An 18,375-nucleotide genomic window follows, 5' to 3' on the forward strand; every position below is an offset into this window, starting at 1 on the left:
TTGGGCGGAGGGCCACTTTGAGTTTTGACAAGCCATCGAGGGATGCATGACACGCAGCCCAGGGCAGATTAATATTAATTTTCTAAATGTTTTAGGGGCCCCGTGGGCCACATAGAATGGCTTGGCAGGCCGCATCCAGCCCACGGACCGCATTTTGTCCACCGCTGTTCTAGATGGAATTGGGATTTGCCAGGGTATGTTTTCCATGCCAGGGTTGCTACCTGTAACTTCCTTCCAGGGTTCTGAAAAATATCTGTATACTTGGGCTAGGTACAGACGTTACACTTAACACACATTAAGCATGCAGAAAGTGCTTTGCAGCCATAACAGAACAGCTGCTCAAAGTACATAAAGTGCTTTAAAAATGGTGGATCCCATTGTGGATGGATGTGGTATCAGACTAAAGTGCTTTTGGTTAAAACACTTTATCAAATGTCTTTACCACATCCAGCATGAATTGAGGTAGGTCGTGTTCCCTGACAGCCTAGGGGCCCCTTGCTGGGCAGCTTGCTAGCCTCATCTGAGTAGACGAGCACCAACACAGCCCTGCCCTGGGCTATCACAGAGACTGAAAAGCCTCTGTCTCCAACCTGCACGGCTGAGTAGTGGGGAGGTGGGAGGCATGCATCCCCTCCTGCCATGAAGGCCCCCCACAGCTTGCTGGCTCAGGGGTCAGGGAAGGGCTGGGCTGGGCTGGGTCCATGTGGTAGGGGGGGTCTCTTCCCCCACCCCCTGCCCAAGCCTTCTGACAATTGCAGCGAGCAGCTGCAGCATGAGGCTGCTTGGCCTGGCTTTTGGCTGTGCTGGGAACTGGGGGTGGGGAAAGAAGGCCTCCTGCCATGTGGACCCAGCCTGCCCCCCACCAAGACCTGACCCAGCAATCTGTGGGACAGTGCAAGGCACAGGGGCTTCCTCCTCTCCCCAACCTCCCCCCAACCCAACCTCTTGACAGCTACAGCCAGGAGCTGCAAGCACAGGGGCTCTGTCCCCACCTCTCTCCCCACCCAGCTGCTACTGACAGTTGCCAGCTGGTGGTGGGAGCAGGGTTGGAGAGGGAGGCTGCTCTGGCAGTCTCCTGGGAGGTGCATCTGTTCTATTCTGTTCTGTTCAGTCCTGCTCTAACTTATAGTCTTTAAGTAAAGCTCAATAGAGGACTTTTGCCAGGGGCTTTTTTAATGTCTGTAGTGTTTAGGTTAACTGTGAAGTTTTTCCCTCCCCGACACCCTCTGACCCCAGGCACAATATATTCCAAACTATGTATGTAATACTCGGATTCTGGTAGTGCACATCCTTGCTGTCTCAGTTTCACCTCTTTCACAAACAGAGTCCAACAAATCATCTATAATGATCACACTTATTTTATTCAGTGGTGTAGCATGGGCTCAGCCAAGGCCTGTACTCATTGGGATGGCAGCAGCCGGCACGCCTCACAGGCGGCAGATCCCCAGCCGGGCTTGCAGGGAAACAGTGAGACTCTGCTGCACTGCTGGACAGGCAGCCAGTACTTGGAAGCATTCCCTGGGCTCTGTGCCTGGATCAGGGTGGGGATCCGAACCCCAGTCCCACATGGGCTCAGTCTGCAGCCCAGAGAGGGAGCAGGCAGCTGGTGCACAAAGCTCTGCCTGGGGCCTGGAGGCAACAGCTGCAGGGGATAATGAGCCCCTCAGGGGCTCCTAACACCTGCTGGCAGCAGCCAGGCATGTGGGGGTGAGCAAGGGGCTGGACTGGCTCATGCCGGCCCAGAAACCCATATGTAAGTATGTACTGACCCTAGGATGGGGGAGAACACATGGACAGATGAGGACTATCTTCATGTTTCCCTATGGAGGCAGGGGATTTTGCAGAGACATTGAGCATCTGAGCTTCCCAAACATGTCGGATCATCATGGTGCCAGGAGAAGCTACGTACCTCTAGGGGCTAAGCTGGAGTTTGTGACTCCCCTGGCCCCACATTACTCAAGGGCCTGCCTAGGACAAGCAGTCCCATACAGACTGAGCAAATACAGGGCAACTCCTTTGGGACTTGGATTGCCTGCGAAAGGGAGACCAAGGTGTCCAGAGGGTGAAAGAAGAGCCTAGGGCATGGTCATTTGTGTTCTTATTGGTTTATTTGCTTCTTTACACAGACCATGCCCAGCTGATCCTGACCTTGCAGTAAAATCCAGTGAGAATAGCTGAAACACATTGACTCTGGACAACCTGGCTGCTTCTTTCTCCACCTGAGATGCAAGGCAGTCACTCAGGACAGCCAGATTTGAGTGTCCAGCACCAACTGGAACTCTGAGTGGAAAAGGTGGAGTATAGGGGAGGAGGAGCCCCACAGAAGACATCGACCTATGCCAACTTCAGCCAACTCTCTTTGAGCAGGTCCTACCTCCTTATACTTCTTTCCAACTACATCAAGTCAGGGCAGGAAAGATTTGAAAGCAAGAGAGTGAGACACCTGTTGAGTGTGTGGCGCACAGGCCCCATTCCAGCGCAGCTCCTCAGCCTGGGTCCCTTATAAGTAGCAACAACTGGTCATTATTAAATGTGTGGCTAACCCTCAATACATTTGAGAGATTTGCAATTCTTTAGACATTAGCTATAAAACTGCATGAGAATCTTGGGCATCACAGAGTTTACCCAGTGTTTTTCAGCAGTTTTTTGATAAAGAAATTTTCCCTGCAATTGCTCAGCCCCAGAGAAACAACTGTAAAAGGTGTTTCCATAATCTGGCTGTTCTTAAAACCACAAGTTATCATTTTAAAATCTTTTGTGATGACCCTTTTATCATAAGTGACTTTCTGTTGGATATTGGTTTGGTTATATTTCATTCTTTTAAGCATCGCTGTCTCGATTAATCACCAGCTTTGGTTCCCTATGATGGACAATTGTTGCACATGTGCTTCACAGGGGAATGATCAATGGGACCCAGGCAATATGAACTAACCCCCTCAGAAATGGTTTCTTCACTGTTCCTCATATACCTTTTTAATTTTCATGCAGACCTCTGATATTTTGTGCCTGTAGGATTTTGGCTTTGCTGCCACCACCTTTGTGATGTGCCAATCTGGTGGAGTCTTGCTTCTCAGCTTCCCCAGAGGAGGGTTCATCTTTGTTGCTCATAAGCAGCACAGAATCTGATACAGATAGTGATCCTGGGACTGGCCAAGCAAACTGTATGACTCCAGGTAGGTGCCAGCAGTGGTGAGAGCAGCTAAGAAAATACTGATATTTTCACAGATTATGGGATGCTCTCTCACATCCAATACACATGAGCTGTTTCCTCATTGATAGATGCAGAAGAAAACCTCATAAAATGGCAAGTGAGGAGGGAAGTTGAGTTTGTCAGGATCTCTTGCAAGGCTTCTCTTTGATCTGTCTGAGTTTCCCCCACAGGGAGTTCATAAGCAGGGTAGTAAATTTGCTTTCAGCTCAGTTCACTGTTTTGATCTCTGCATAAAAGGTTGCCTCCTTCCTTACAGAAACTAATGCATTGATTTAGTTTTCTTCCCCTGCCTGTACTCTGGTTGGGAAATCCTAATGCCTCTTTTTTTCTGTCTGAGGTATTGTCTGTATTTGGCAAACAGCTTATTTGACCTCTCAGGGAAATGCCAAATATTATGGATTTTGGACACCCTGGATCCATCTTTTATAGACAAAGCTAATTTCACAGTACACCAGAGGCCAGAGATAGGCCCCTTCTCTTCAGCATAGTGGACAAAGTGGCTAAGGCTACCTGCGCTTGAACTCCACACAGGCCAGGCACAGAGGGAACAGGAGTTTGCCATCTATCCCAAATGACAGCCAAGGGTAAAAACAGCCCTCCTGGGAGATACACTTTAATTTGGAGAGTTCCAAAGAACTGTGCAAGCATGGTAGATTGCTTGTAAATCAATGCAGGGTGCTCAATTGGGTCTTCCTGGATCCTGTTTATATATGAGCACAGTTTCTTAAAATGGATGATGGGAGTAGCCAGTCTCTTTCTCTCTCTCTCTCTCTCTCTTTCTTTCCTTCCCTCTGGGAAAAATGTATGGGTGAGGGGGTTTAACATTTAATCCTGTACGCAGCCTTGTGGACTGTGGCATGATGTTATTTGAGCTACTTGAGCTCAGCAACATCATGGGTCATGATTATTAGGATGGTCTTTCACGGTGAGAGCAGTGTTGGGACCAATTCTTTTTTAATATAAAGAAAATATTATTTCTCATGTAACTTTCTTATCCAATCCAAAAACTCTGCATCAGTGAGTTTCTCTCTGGCTACAGCAACTATCAGGCTGCCTACCACAAACTGGATATTTCCACACATTTAAATCTACTAGGAACATCTCTTATGATAAATGATCTGGTTATAAGTCTGCATTTTTCACTCCCACCTGTGTTTTTTATAATCATTATAGTGATGCATAACTTTCCATTCCTCATTATCTCATCATTATTCCTAAGTAGATGATAGACCTGGGCTAGGAACTATTCTGAGCTTAGAGGACCCTTATATCTCCTGACTGAATACAAAGGATCCTTCAACCCTCTCACATTCAAAGTCAGTCATGCATCTGGCTCTATTTGGAAGTCCTATCAAGTACATGTATATGTCTCTAAACAGTCATGCTGTGATAGTGTTAGAGTGATGTAATAGTGTTGTAGCTGTGATGCTCCAGGGAAAACTGCTTTTTCCTATCACCGTGCTTGCTTTTCTCCTCAGACAAGAAGAAGAATGTGTTGCATTTGAAAGTTTGTCTAATTCTATTCCAGCTATACAGTTTGTCCAATAAAAGTTATCACCCAAAGAAATACTTGCCTCTCATATAAACAGTCATACACTTGAGCCTATGTTAACAAAGTGAAACTTATCATAGAAAATTATAGAATCATAGAAAATTATGGTTGGAAGGGACCTCAGGAGGTCATCTAGTCCAGACCCCTACTCAAAGCAGGACCAGCCCCAACTAGATCATCCCAGCCAAGGCTTCGTCTAGCCCGGTCTTAAAAACCTCCACAAACAGGTTCCACAACCTCTCTTGGGTGACCTGTTCCACTGCTTTACTACCCTCCTAGTGAGAAAGCTTTTACTAATATGTAACCTAAACTTCCCTTGGTGTAACACTTCCTTGGTGTAACCTAAACACTTCCCTTGGTGTAACACTTCCTTGGTGTAACCTAAATTTCCCTTGGTGTAATGTAATACACAGCCCTAAACCTTCATAACATCCAGTATCTGCCCTCTCTTAACTCTATAAAAACCCTGGGAAGACTTTTTCCTTTTACATTTTCAAGGGTGCTTGACTCTGGTTCACCCTGACTTTTTCTGTATATCATCTGGTTTGCCTCTTCTGGCCTCAAGCTCAGACTGTTTCACAAACTTCAGAAGATGATGAGTTTCCATTCCTAGGTGACCTCTTACTTTTTCTTAGCAACAGCTCTTTAGCCTGTTTTTGACTTGGAGCATTTAATGGTTCCTTTACTATCTTCCTGTGAGCCATTTACTACTCAACCCCATTCAGTCTTTATTCTTACTGCCAGGTCATGCACTCTTGTTCTTTCTCCCACGCCATTTACTGTTCAAACCATGCACAGACTTCTTTAAATTCAAATCTCTTTTGGAAACCAGCACAGGTGTAAGTTTTACATCTAGTTTTTGTTTGGAGCTATGGGCTTCTTTAGAAAAGACATCAGTTTTTCTGCAATATCCAATATCTCCTTTGCACAATAGGTAAATATCTCAATGCTGCTCAAAGGATTTTTTCTTTTTGCAAGAAACCTCTTCCTTCCAATTGTCATAGTCTTTCAGCAGTATTATGACAGGTTTCTGTATCCTTTATGAAATCAAATAAATCACATATGTTATAAAAGTTATGGAGAATAGACTTTCTGCATAGGTGAGCTCTCAGTCCTTGTCTTTTTATTCAAATTCCCTGAAGGCACATGCTTTATAATTGTGAATCCTTTTGTTTTCACTCATAGCCCTTCCAGACATTGGTGCTATGCTGGTCTCTGGGGAACTGGAGTTATGGTGGTGTTGTCTCTTTTTACCATTTTTTTTTCCTTTCTGGATGGATGGATGGATTTGAACATCAGATAGCCCTGTTTTTCTGGCCTGTGGTCTTTGGTTTCTTTTTGGAAGCAATGTTAGAGGTCTCTGAGTGGAGTCCTAGGTCTCTGGTGTTTCTGGGGGCTGATTAGGGGATATACATTTCTTAATTTAATATCAAATATCCAGTTTTACGACCTTGATGCAAAGCTTAACTTACCCATGTGCACACCCTCGCACACACACAAGTAGAGTGGATTTGCCAGCGTTCAGTTGTTCATTAATCTATAATGTTGGAAATTTTCTCTTGCCTGATGACTTCTTTTGAACATATTAGCACTTGGGTCAAGACAGCTCCATTGTTGTGGCATAACATAATTACACTGCAATTAAAATAGTGTTGTAACATTCTAAAGTAATTTATTATGGCTGTGTTTCTCCCTATTTAAATGCATATCAGAAACCTTGTTTTATAAAAACCTGCTTCACTCTATACAGTAATTCGCCTGCCCACACACATTATTTCCCCACACTCATGTTATCAAATGTATCCCACCAAACCCTTGTTAGAAGAAAAAAACACTTTCATCTGTAAAGCCAATGTGCAAACTATTTCCTCACACCCACATTATCCAAGCCTACCAGCAAATCCCTCTTAGTTTTTTCCATGGTGGGGAAAAAAAAAGCCCCAAGCGTCATCAGAAAGGACAAACACCCACATTACTTCCCCATATCCACATTATGGAACAGACCCCTATTAAGGTTTTGTTTTACAGTAAAAAATCAAAACAAAATGTTTGATATCTAAAACATACAGAAATGTGCATTAAAAGCAAGATTTAAATAAAATGAGAATAGACACACCCTGGAACATGATTTTTTTGTTTCTCCTCTTCTCACACACCATCTCATGTCCATTTTTTCCCTTCTCAGTTCAGATTATATTTAGACCTTCTGGTTAATGAACAAGCAGAATATTAGCAATTATGCCATAACTATTTCATTTACTACACTTATATAAACACAAAACCTGACTATTTTTAAAGAGTTACAGACAGTCCTACTTTTTACCTTGGCCTGAAAATAGAATTGTAGTGATTCATCTTCAACTGCTGTACGCATATCAGGTTACAATTAAGATATGAAGTATTGTTATTTAACACGGCATATTTTAATAGAAAAAAATATACTTAGACATTTTACATCTCTAAATTAATGTATACCTAGAACAGCATTAGTGTCCCTATGGGATTCTGTTATAAAAAGGCACTCAGTCACTTAAAAATAGAACAATACCCTGTACTTCAAATATTCACTGTGTTTATCAGAGGAAAGGAAGCAGTTTGTTCTACAACATGTTCTTGTTTAATATAGTATTTTTGCACATCGCTGCTAGATTTAAGTGCCGAGGAATTTATTTATTAAAGTGTGTGCTTTCTTGTGTCCTGCATGGATAGACCATGGTAATAATTTTTAAATATTTTTAACTTAAGATATAATCAGAGGCACTTTTAACACAGCTCCCAATGGTGTTTTTTAATATAACTTTAGCAACTGTCTATAAGGTACGCTGTTGCTAGGTGTAGGACACTGTCTACACCCGGTCTGGAAGCATATTAACCAAAGCTAGCTTTATTTAATGGAACTTTGTAACTAAACCTCTACTAGTTAGCAGGCCAAGCAGATGTGGTAACTTGCATTTACCCAGTTTGGGCCTGGCAGGCTATCTCACTTATGGCACCTCACCAGAGTCCTGCACTAATCCAGAGTGTATCTCTGCTCAGGAGGAGAAAGGAGGTCCTGTGTTCATCCATCATCCTCCACACTCTTCATCTATATGTACAATGAGTTTTATATAAACTTCCCTTTTGATCCAATCAAGACCCTTTGCATTATTCAAATTATCTGATATTTTAAACTGTTTTTACTACTTAAAGAATTTCTAGAAATAATTTGACAGTCCCTTTATCAAGTCTCATCAATTTCCGTAACATTGGCATATCCTGCTCCTCCTTAAATTGGCAGGTCATACATACAATTGTGAGAGATCAAAGGGGACCCCAACTGCTCGTTCATATAGGCTGTTTCATACTTGGGTTCTCTTGCTCTTGTAGCAGAAAGCCCCCTTTTCCTCTTGCCTGCATTTGCTCTCCCCTCTTCGAATATGTTTTTCCTCTTCTACCTTTTCTTCCTTCCTCTTTCTTTCACTTTAAGATAAGGAATTGTGTTTTAAAATTTGTATGTGTACATTTTGTATCTCCCTGTGTATTTTGGTATTTTTTATCTATTTGTGTGCCATGGCATTACTTTTGTAGCTTATATTTTGTACTCCTCACCTTTCAACTTTTAACTATAAATGTGTTTAGTAACAATGTTAACAAGGACAAAAGTCAAACTTCCGCTTCCCTGTATCAGGCGGGCCCCTGAAAGAGCGAGTGAATCAGTGATTGAATGCGTAACACAGTAACAGACAGCAATTAACACCTAGGAAAGCCCCATATCAACCAACAGAAGAAATCAATAGAAGACAATGTAGCAACCAGGAAATCTCTAAACATCACTGTTCAAGAACTAGAAGCCCTGGTCTGAGTTAATCAACGCCGGGGACCAACTTTTGGGATGAATATCTCCAGATCGACCGCTCCCAGAGCCCTATTCAAAATTCATCAATGAACTCCCAAACCTGCACATACTTGCGGACGACCCCTGGGGCTGACAGATGCCATCCAGTAGCCACCGAGGGGGAAGTCCCACAAGGGTCAGCGACCCCTGGATTGGGCAAACCTGAAAACTGGGGAGTCACCAAAGTCTGCCAAGGACAAATAAAAAGCAGTGAAAAGTGACCCTCAGCAGCGCCCTCTTGATCTTCAACTTGACCAGCACCTGATCTGTCCAGCCAGAAGGACCAGCCGGCGACCCCTTCTGGAAGATAACACCATGCTGAAAGAAGCCTCGATGGCAGACTCCAGCACCTGTGGGATAGGTATACCTGAGTCTTGTAGCTTGCTACTGTGTGTGTGTGTGTGTGTGTGGGGACCAGCCCCAAGGTTTATGATTTAACTTCATTACAGTGCTTCAATGCGCCTAATAAACCAGAATTTTAAGGACCCCGAGTTGGACATCTGTAGCCAACACTCTGACCCCACAGCATTACAGGAGTCATGTCCTGTTTAGAACCGTAGAAAATGAGGAGGTCATCTCGTCAAACCCTCTGCTCAAAACATGACCATCTCCAACTACCATGACCATCTCATACCAGCCAAGGCTTTGTCAAGCTGAGTCTTAAAAACCTCCACAGACGGAGATTCCATAGCCTTTCTGAGTAACCTGTTTCAGTGCTTTACTACCCTCCTAGTAGAGCTGTGTGAAATGGCACTGTTTCGTTTTGCCTTCATTTTCACCTGTTCAAAGGAACAGCATTCCGTTTCAAATTTCATTTTGATTCAAAGCAGCTGTTCTGTTCTGTTCCATTGAAACTGAAAGGCTGTTTCAGTGCTGTTTCAACATTTCACTGGGAGTGGGAAGTCAGCCCAGCTAGGCTGACTTCCCACCCCCAGTGTTAGATCGTACAGGGGGCGGGGAGTCAGCACAACTGAGTTGACTCACCATCCCCAGCACTAGATCGGGTGGGGGGAGCAGAGAGTCAGCCGAGCTGGGTTCACTTCCCACCCTGCACTGTGATTGGGTGCAGGGGCAGAGAGTCAACCCAGCTGGGCTCACTTCCCACCCCCCCCAGCGCTGTGATCAGGTGTGGGGAGTGGAGAGTCAGCCCAGCTGGGTTCATCTCCCCCACTGCTGCGATCGGGTGTGGGACGGAGAGTCAGCCCAACTGGACTCACCCCCACGCTGCGATCGGGTGCAGGGGTGGAGAGTCAGCCCAACTGAGCTCAGTGCAGGGGGTTGGGGGGAATGAGCCCAGCTGGGATGACTCTTCACCCCACACCTGATCCCTGCGTGGGGCAGGGGGAGCAACCCCAGTTGGGCTGACTCTTCTCCCCCACCCCTGATTGCAGCGGAGGGGAAGTGAGCCCAGCTGGGCTGACTTTCCGCCCCTGCACCCAATCACAGCACGGAGGGGGAAGTGAGCCCAGTTGGGCTGACTCTCTGCCCCCGCACCCGATCACAGCACGGGGGGAGGGGGGAGAGCGAGCCCAGTTGGGCTGGCTCTCTGCCCCCGTGCCCGATTGCAGCATGGGGGGGAAGTGAGCCCAGCTGGGCTGACTCTCTGCCCCTGCACCCGATCACAGCACAGGGGGGAGTGAGCCCAGTTGGGCTGGCTCTCTGCCCCCGCACCCGATTGCAGCACAGGGGGGAAGTGAGTCCAGCTGGCTGACTCTCCACCCCCACCCCCCACCAGATCATAGCACTGGGGTGGGGATCTGAGCCCAGGCTCAGTTCCCTTCCCCTGTGCTGTTATCGGCTTCTGGCAGCGGAAGATGGGGTGAGCCAGGGCTGTACTCCCGGCTGGTGCTGGGAGCGCAGCCCTGTCTCCCCTGTCTTGCTGCTGGCTTCAAAACTCGAAACATTTTGAAACTTGCAAAACATTTTGACTAGCCTCATTTTGTTTTGCGGCTGTTTCAAAGCCCTTCATTTCGATTTGATCTCACTGTTTCAAGCTCAAAATTAGTAGAAACAGTGTTGAATCGAAACAGGCAAAATTTCGCACAGCCCTACCTCCTAGTGAAAAAGTGTTTCCTTATATCTAACCAAAACTTCCTTTGCTGCAACTAGAAACCATTGCTCCTGTTCTGTCATCTGTCACCACTGAGAACAGTGTAGCTCCATTCCCTTTGTAACCCTCCTTCAGGTAGTTGCAGGCTGCTATTAAAGCCCCGCCCTGCCCCAGTCTTTTCTTCTCCAGATTAAATAAGCCCACTTCCCTCAGCCTTTCCTTATAATTCATGTCCCTAGCCCCCTAACCATTTTCATTGCCCTCTGCTGGACTGTCTCCAATTTATCGATATTCTTTCTGTAGTGGAGGGCCCATAACTGGACATATTACTCCAGATGTGGCCTCACCAGTGCTGAATAGAGGGGAATATTCACTTCTCTTGACCTACTGGCAACACATCAACCAATGCAGCCCAGTATGCCATTAGCCTTCGGCACACTGCTGGCTTATATTCAGCTTATTGCCCACTGTAACCCCCAGGTCCTTCTCTGCAGAGCTGCTGCCCAGCCAGTCAGTCCCTAGCCTGTACCAGCGCATGGGATTGTTCTATCCTAAGCATAAGACTTTGCACTTCTCCCTATACCTTCTTTCTCAAAATATCCATAAAGCCTTCTCAAACCACACTGAGGTTTTACATGGCCCTAAATAATTGATTATAAAGACTGTTCAGTATGTTTTAAGCCACTGTTACTGCCCTTAATCACATAGCAGAACAGCCAGGCTTTATTTTATATATAAAAATCAGGACTCTGCTTTATTGTCACCAGATTTTTAAAAATAAGCATTTCCCCTTTTCTGTGTTCCACAGACAATTTCATTTTCAGAGTCTCAAGTGGATCAAAGCCACCCTGCCTCCACCATTACAGACACTTATTTTGTTTTAGGTCTTGTAACTAAAACGCAGTAGACACCCAGGACTCTTACTTCCAACAAATATAGATGCATGCTGTAGCTGTCTATTTGCTTCTATTTATTTTATACAGATTTTAGTGTTTTAAGGTATGTACCTCCTTCCTTTGCTAAGAATATGCTCTCTTAGAGCTGGGCTATATTTCAATATTTAAGGAACCTGGAAGGTATTTATTCACATCTGTTTTTATAGGCTGTGCTTTCTTTGTGTTCACTGCAAGGATGGAGTGCTTCTTAAGGTAAAGATGCATTTATTTGTTCAAACAATGTGCTTTCTTTGCGTACTAAAGAGTTTGACTGTGTTTGGAAAACAATGTTTGCTTTTATTTTTCCTTCTGTGGCTTTATTTTCATCAGGTTTTGCTCCCAGGATTTCAGGTTGTTTTTCCCTTGTGAAAACACATTTCTTTTCTAAACCTAGCTGCCAGTCTGTAGGTCAGTGGTTCCCAAAGGATGTGCCATAGTACGTTAGTGGGCCCTGAGATTCGTAGAAGTATGCTGCGAAAAGTGACTCTTTATCAGTATCAGATACAGCTTCTGGAGCCACATCATATGAGCTGCAAGCCTCCCCATGGGTTTGGAAATTTGGTAGTTGAATGGCAGCCATTAACATGGCTACCGCTTCTTTGCTGCCAAATTTGCAAGCTCTTTGTGGTGGGATTCACTTCCAGATGTGCTGGCTCTGATATGGCACTGCTCATCTGGGCAACAGGGCCAAAAATTTGGGTACTGCTGCATGAGTCTTACATTACATACCTATACCTCTTTGGGTGAAAGAGTGAAGTGTTCTACCAGTTTTAACCTAGAAAACAAGTGTGCGCCCGGTGTCAGCGTTCGGGAAACTGCTTTAGGTGCAGCACAGAGCCCAGTAAATATTCAGAATGAAGTAGATATTTGTAAGAGAATGCCTCTTATATGCCTTTAAATAGGGAAAAACACAGCCATAAGGAGATAACTTAGAATGCTACAGGACTATTTCATTTGCAGTGTAATTCTCCACAACAATGGAGTTTGCTTGAGTTAAGTGTTAATAAGTTAAAAAGAAAAAAATAATTGGAACATACAAAAATCTCCAGTGTTATAGGTTAACAGACAACTGAGTGCTGGCAAATATGCTCTACTTGTTTGTTTTGATGGCTGCAAGGCTTTGCTTTCCAGTGGCCTCATTTCTGGTAACAAAACAAGTAAATTGTGCATGTGTAGGTAAGTAAAGATTTTCATCAAGGATGTAAGACTGGATATTTGATACTGAATTAAGAAATGTCTATTTCCTAGTCAGCTGGGTGCAGCTTTCCAAAGTAGGCCCCCAGAGACACATTTTTGAGAATCACCATAGATCCAGGAGCCCACTCAGAGACCTCTCACTGCAATCAGAAAGCAACAGGAGACAACCACGGTAGTCTGATGCTCAACTCAATCTGTCCAGAGGACAAAGAAAAGGCCACGGTAAGTAGAGACAAAACCATCACAGCTCCAGTTCCAGCACAGAACTAAGCCTTGAAAGAGTGAAAACAGAAGGATTCACAATTGTAATGCATGTGCTTTGGGGACCTCTGACTCCCACCCCCATTTTTATAAATGGTTTTGTAAAAGAGACACTCAAGTTATTTTCAGTTAAAACTTTACTTACAACTACCAAGTTTTCATATTTCATAACATATATTTTGCTCCTACCCCCTGCTCTAATTTAAGCTCTTTAGCTTTTCTTCCAAGTAGCCCACTTCTTAAGCAGACTTTTGTAACTTTTGATGTCAAACAATTGTTCAGTACAGGCTATCAAAGTTTATCCCTATCTTTGATTATCTTATTTAAAGCCTAGTAAGGGTCTTTGCACTTTGCCTACATTTATAAGTGACAAATTCCAAGCTTAATTGTCTTGCATTCAGGGTTTATAGCCTCAGAAGTCCATTTCTGACTGCCCCAACTGGAGCAGGTATGGTATAGCCTTCACAGTCTTCATAAAGCTTGGCTTCTGTTCATAGATTCATAGATGTTAGGGTCGGAAGGGACCTCAATAGATCATCAAGTCCGACCCCCTGCATAAGCAGGAAAGAGTGCTGGGTCTAAATGACCCCAGCTAGATACTCGTCTAACCTCCTCTTGAAGACCCCCAGGGTAGGGGAGAGCACCACCTCCCTTGGGAGCCCATTCCAGACCTTGGCCACTCGAACTGTGAAGAAGTTCTTCCTAATGTCCAGTCTGAATCTGCTCTCTGCTAGCTTGTGGTCATTGTTTCTTGTAACCCCCGGGGGCGCCTTGGTGAATAAATCCTCACCAATTCCCTTCTGTGCCCCCGTGATGAACTTATAGGCAGCCACAAGGTCGCCTCTCAACCTTCTCTTGCGGAGGCTGAAAAGGTCCAGTTTCTCTAGTCTCTCCTCGTAGGGCTTGGTCTGCAGGCCCTTGACCATACGAGTTGCCCTTCGCTGTACCCTCTCCAGGTTATCCGCATCCTTCTTGAAGTGTGGCGCCCAGAATTGCACGCAGTACTCCAACTGCGGTCTGACCAACGCCCTATAGAGGGGAAGTATCACCTCCCTGGACCTATTCGTCATGCATCTGCTGACGCACGATAAAGTGCCATTGGCTTTTCTGATGGCTTCGTCACACTGCCGGCTCATGTTCAACTTGGAGTCCACTAGGACTCCAAGATCCCTTTCCACCTCCGTGCCACCCAGCACCCACCCTTCTGTTCAAGCACAACATAAAAAAAGAACATGCATAATAGTACCCATAAGCTTTATGTGGTTATTAAACACTAGCAAATTACCCATCAAGAATGATGTTGGGGGAGGTGGGTGGGGACAGAGCCCGGTGTCCAGCCCCATGCCCCCTCTCCCCCGCTGGCCATCCTCCACCCCACCCCACCCCCACTACTCTGGGGTCTGGCCCTACTCCACCCCACCCTCCCACGCTGCACCAGGTCCAGCCCTGCTCCACCCCACCTCCCTGACTCCTCTGGGTCCAGCCCTGCTCCATCTCCCCTGCCATTCCAGGTCTGTCCCTGCCCCACCCCTGCACCGCTCTGGGACCGGCCCCACTCCACCCTGCTGCTCCACATCCACCTGGCCCACATCCGCCTCCCTCCCTGCTGGCTGTTCTGGAGGGCTTTGGGGCTGGGTGCCATCACCGTGATCCTTCCCCTTCACTCCCAGGCAGGGAGCTGAGGGGGGAGCCCCACTGCTTGGGTAACTGGGATGTGTTCACTGCCACCACAAACTTCCCCAGCAGCTGTGCAAACTTGGGCACACGCAGCCCAGGCCACGCAGCCAATCACCACCCACCCTCTTGGCGGCTCATGCGCAGTTGCCCAAAAACATTATGGACAGACAGAAACAGGCAGACTACGCCTTTTATTATATTAGAATAGTAGTGCATTTTGACACAGTATATGTCTAGTAGTGTACAAGTAATGCTACTACAGTGTTGCATCAAATTTACACCTTAGTAAACAAGATTGTACGCTTGTCCAAGTTTGACGAAGCTTATTTTTCCTCAAACCATGGTGATTATCACCAGTTATATTTCCACCCTGTAATCCTTGTGTTCCGTTATCTGGTCCCGAAATAAATCATTCTCTAATTGCCCAGATCATCCTATTAACCCTTCTTTTAGATTTCATCTTTGCAGTTTGTTTACTTTTTCTCCATGTAACTTAAGAAGGCATTGCAAACCATTTTAGCCTCACTATTTAGAAAGAAAAATAAAAGCCATTTCTGGGTCAAGGGACAAGTGGGATCTATAACATGTTGTAAGAGGCTGTGACTCCTTTGAGTAGTAACAAATTAATGACAAGGGTTTGAGATAAAAACATATTGACTGGTAGATCTTGTAGAATGAAAGCATGATGGATGTAGAGACTTTGCAGTGAAAACCAGGTCTGTAATAAACCTTGCATGCTGAAAAAATAGAATTGACTGCCCTTGCTTTCTATTTTCCAGATGCCTTTATTGTTTGTCGAACTAAGAGGTGGCTTGAAATATGGTTAGACTGTGTATTTGTTTGTTTTTCCCTTTAGATAGCATAGGAAGAAAGCAGCAGAATATACCAGAGTAAAAGGTTTCTATTTCACTTACATATGAGCTGTCCAATAACAATCATTGTGCTGATTGGATAAAGCCCTAACACCAGCATTCACAAGATGTGCTCTTTCCTTTATGCCACAGACAGGTGAAGGATCAGGTTACACCATATAGCCGTGCAGTGAAGGTTTAGTCAGACAAGAATTTCAATCCATAACACTATCTCCACTGTCTGCTGTCCTCTTAACTATGCATCCCAGTGGAATAGCTAATGGATTTTTGTGGAATAAATGTAACTTTTCCCTTAAAATGACACACAGACTTGTCTGCTGGAGGAAGTATTATTTTTTACCGTGGCAAGTCATTGTTAGTGCATTTTCCTTCTGTCAGCAGAGGGTTTGTTATATAACATTGGTAGGTTGTATAGAGTTGTACTCTTCATAATTAAAGAGAAAGTCATTTTGGTGTCAAATGTGCTACTGGCATTTATGAACAATCACACTGTTCATCCTCTCTTATTTGGTAGAGGGTCATGTCCCTGCCTCTCCTCTGACTTTATTGTCCAGTAGTCAAATTTACCAACAAATATATTTAATCCCATGGTCTCTCTCATGCAGGGGAAGTGCTGCTTGACAGACTCTATAAAGCCACTGCAGTATCATTATTCACATCTCTTCAGAGTTCACCCCCTGCTGTAAAATACAGGCAGTCCTTGGACTCATGACATAATTGGTCCTTAAAACTGTTTCTTAAGTCAAAACATAACTCAGAACCGTTTTCCCCATAGGAAACAATGTTATAAATGGGGATTTGTCCCTGAACAAGGTCTGATCCCCTATTTTCACCAAAAATAACCCAGAATTTTGTTCTCAGTCAATTATAGATGAATAATATAGCTACATTAATGCATTTATATTGTAAATAGCAATCATATTGATTTGGAAGGACTTCTTTGAGGTGACTTTGCTGGACTTCTTGAAGGGCTCTTGGCTGGAGTCTTCTCAGGAGTCTTGGTTGCAGGTTTTTCTGGAGTTGTGTCTGCTTTCTTAAAGAGAGTGTCCAAGGAAGTTTGGACAGATGTTCTCCAGGGACATGAGCAATGCAGCAAACTTGTTCGCTGGTGTGACGTCACATCAGATCAAACATTGTAAAGTCGAAACTAATGTCAGAAAGTTAAAAGAGGGTGTCAATTTATAAATGGTGTAAGTCGAGGACTGCCTGTACCTCATGTAGCTGGGCAGCTGCCACGCTGTGACTGCTGCTGATGACACATTTTATAATCACCTCCCCAATACCTAGCACTTTCCTCTCTGTCTGCTGTTCGGTTCTGTTCTCTTGCATTATAAAGTGCAAGCTCTTTGGGGCAGGGACTGGGCCTTTTGGGTGTGTGTGTGTGTGTGTGTGTGTGTGTGCGCGCGCGCGCGCGCGCGCGTGTGCGTGTGCGCACGCACAGTGCCTAGCTCAGTGGCATCCTGTTCATTAATTGGGACTTCCAAGGCAGAAGTACTTAAAAATTTTACCAGTAAACTCTTGTGATTTACAGCCTTGATTTGTCCATTTCCTGCTTTAGATAGTTTTCAGAAGTTCAGGGCACATAAACCATTTTTAAAATGGCTAAAACCAGTAAAAGATAAGTCTGGTACTGCATCCATCCAGGTTTAACTGATTTAGTTTAAATTGGTTTATTGAACTTCTGCCCCAGATCCCCTCCCCAGATTCAAGTTAACTCACAGTCCCCCAGCATCCCAGGATGCTTTGTACCTCTTCTACAAACCCCCTCCCCAGGATAGGCAGGCTAGTCTTGAACCAAGCTGTTTGCTCCAGTCCAGCAGGGAGGCTTGCTCTAATATCCCCTGGCTTCTGGCCTAGGCCACTGCAGTCATGTCACTGCATTTCCAGAATAAAAAGTGAATGTCTGTTCACTTGCTTATCAGTTCAATCTACCCACCTTAGACTAACCTGTGAAGATTGAATCAATTCAGCCTTGGGCTTTTTGACTGTCTGAATGTAGCCCATCTGACAGCCCTTGTGCACATGCACACTCTCAGAGGTCTGAGTGAGGTAATGTGCCAATTCAGACTGAGCTAAAGAAGTGGGAGATCTCCACACCCACCTCTGCCCCACTTAAGAAGCTTGATCCAGCAGAAGATAAAATGTGCACACTCAGGTCTCACTGTTATTAGAGACCATGTTTTCCCATATAGGATGAACCAAGCATCTCATAAGTTTCACTCAGCCATGCCACGACTGCCAGCAGCCATTAGCTGTTACTGCCTCGGGCACACAGCTACTCTGTTATGCCTCTGACCCTCCTGAAGTCAGTGGGGGAGAGAAGACAGATCAAGCACCTTGCAGAAACCAGTCCTAAATTATTAAACATATTAATTTCAGTGACTATTAAACAGTGAAAAAAATACTGTAGTGCCAGACACTCACTCAAGGAAAGGAAGAAAGAAGACTTTCATTTAGCTCCTAGTTTAATACTTGGGTGTGGATGGCTCAACACAATAGTGACTGAAAGCTGTTAATAGCCATTGGGTGTTTTGGGGCCTCACTAGATCAAGCCAGTGCACCTGGTGGATGAGGCTGCACAAAACACAAAATTGACTGTCAGTGCTGGTACCCTGGTCAGGAGTCTCAATAGAAGGGTCAAGTACTAAAGGCTTGAAAACCAAACTGCTTCCTGCACCTTGATTTGGTCTTTCCAGAAGAGGATTGTAGCAGCTTTGAGGGGGGACATGGAGTTTCCATTGCTACC

At 44.9% G+C, this 18,375-nt stretch overlaps 1 long non-coding RNA gene across 1 annotated transcript in view; it reads left to right on the forward strand.

Annotated features, from left to right (window-relative positions):
- Positions 1–18,375, forward strand: part of LOC109281686 (uncharacterized) — a 40,255-nt gene that overhangs the window by 5,280 nt on the left and 16,600 nt on the right. Inside the window, exons 2-3 of the long non-coding RNA XR_002088441.1 lie at positions 2,127–2,367; positions 3,013–3,173. This is a non-coding gene — a long non-coding RNA (uncharacterized LOC109281686). The remainder of the gene's footprint in view (positions 1–2,126; positions 2,368–3,012; positions 3,174–18,375) is intronic.

Source organism: Alligator mississippiensis, chromosome 2 (genome assembly GCF_030867095.1).
Source record: "Alligator mississippiensis isolate rAllMis1 chromosome 2, rAllMis1, whole genome shotgun sequence".
NCBI lineage: Eukaryota > Metazoa > Chordata > Crocodylia > Alligatoridae > Alligator > Alligator mississippiensis.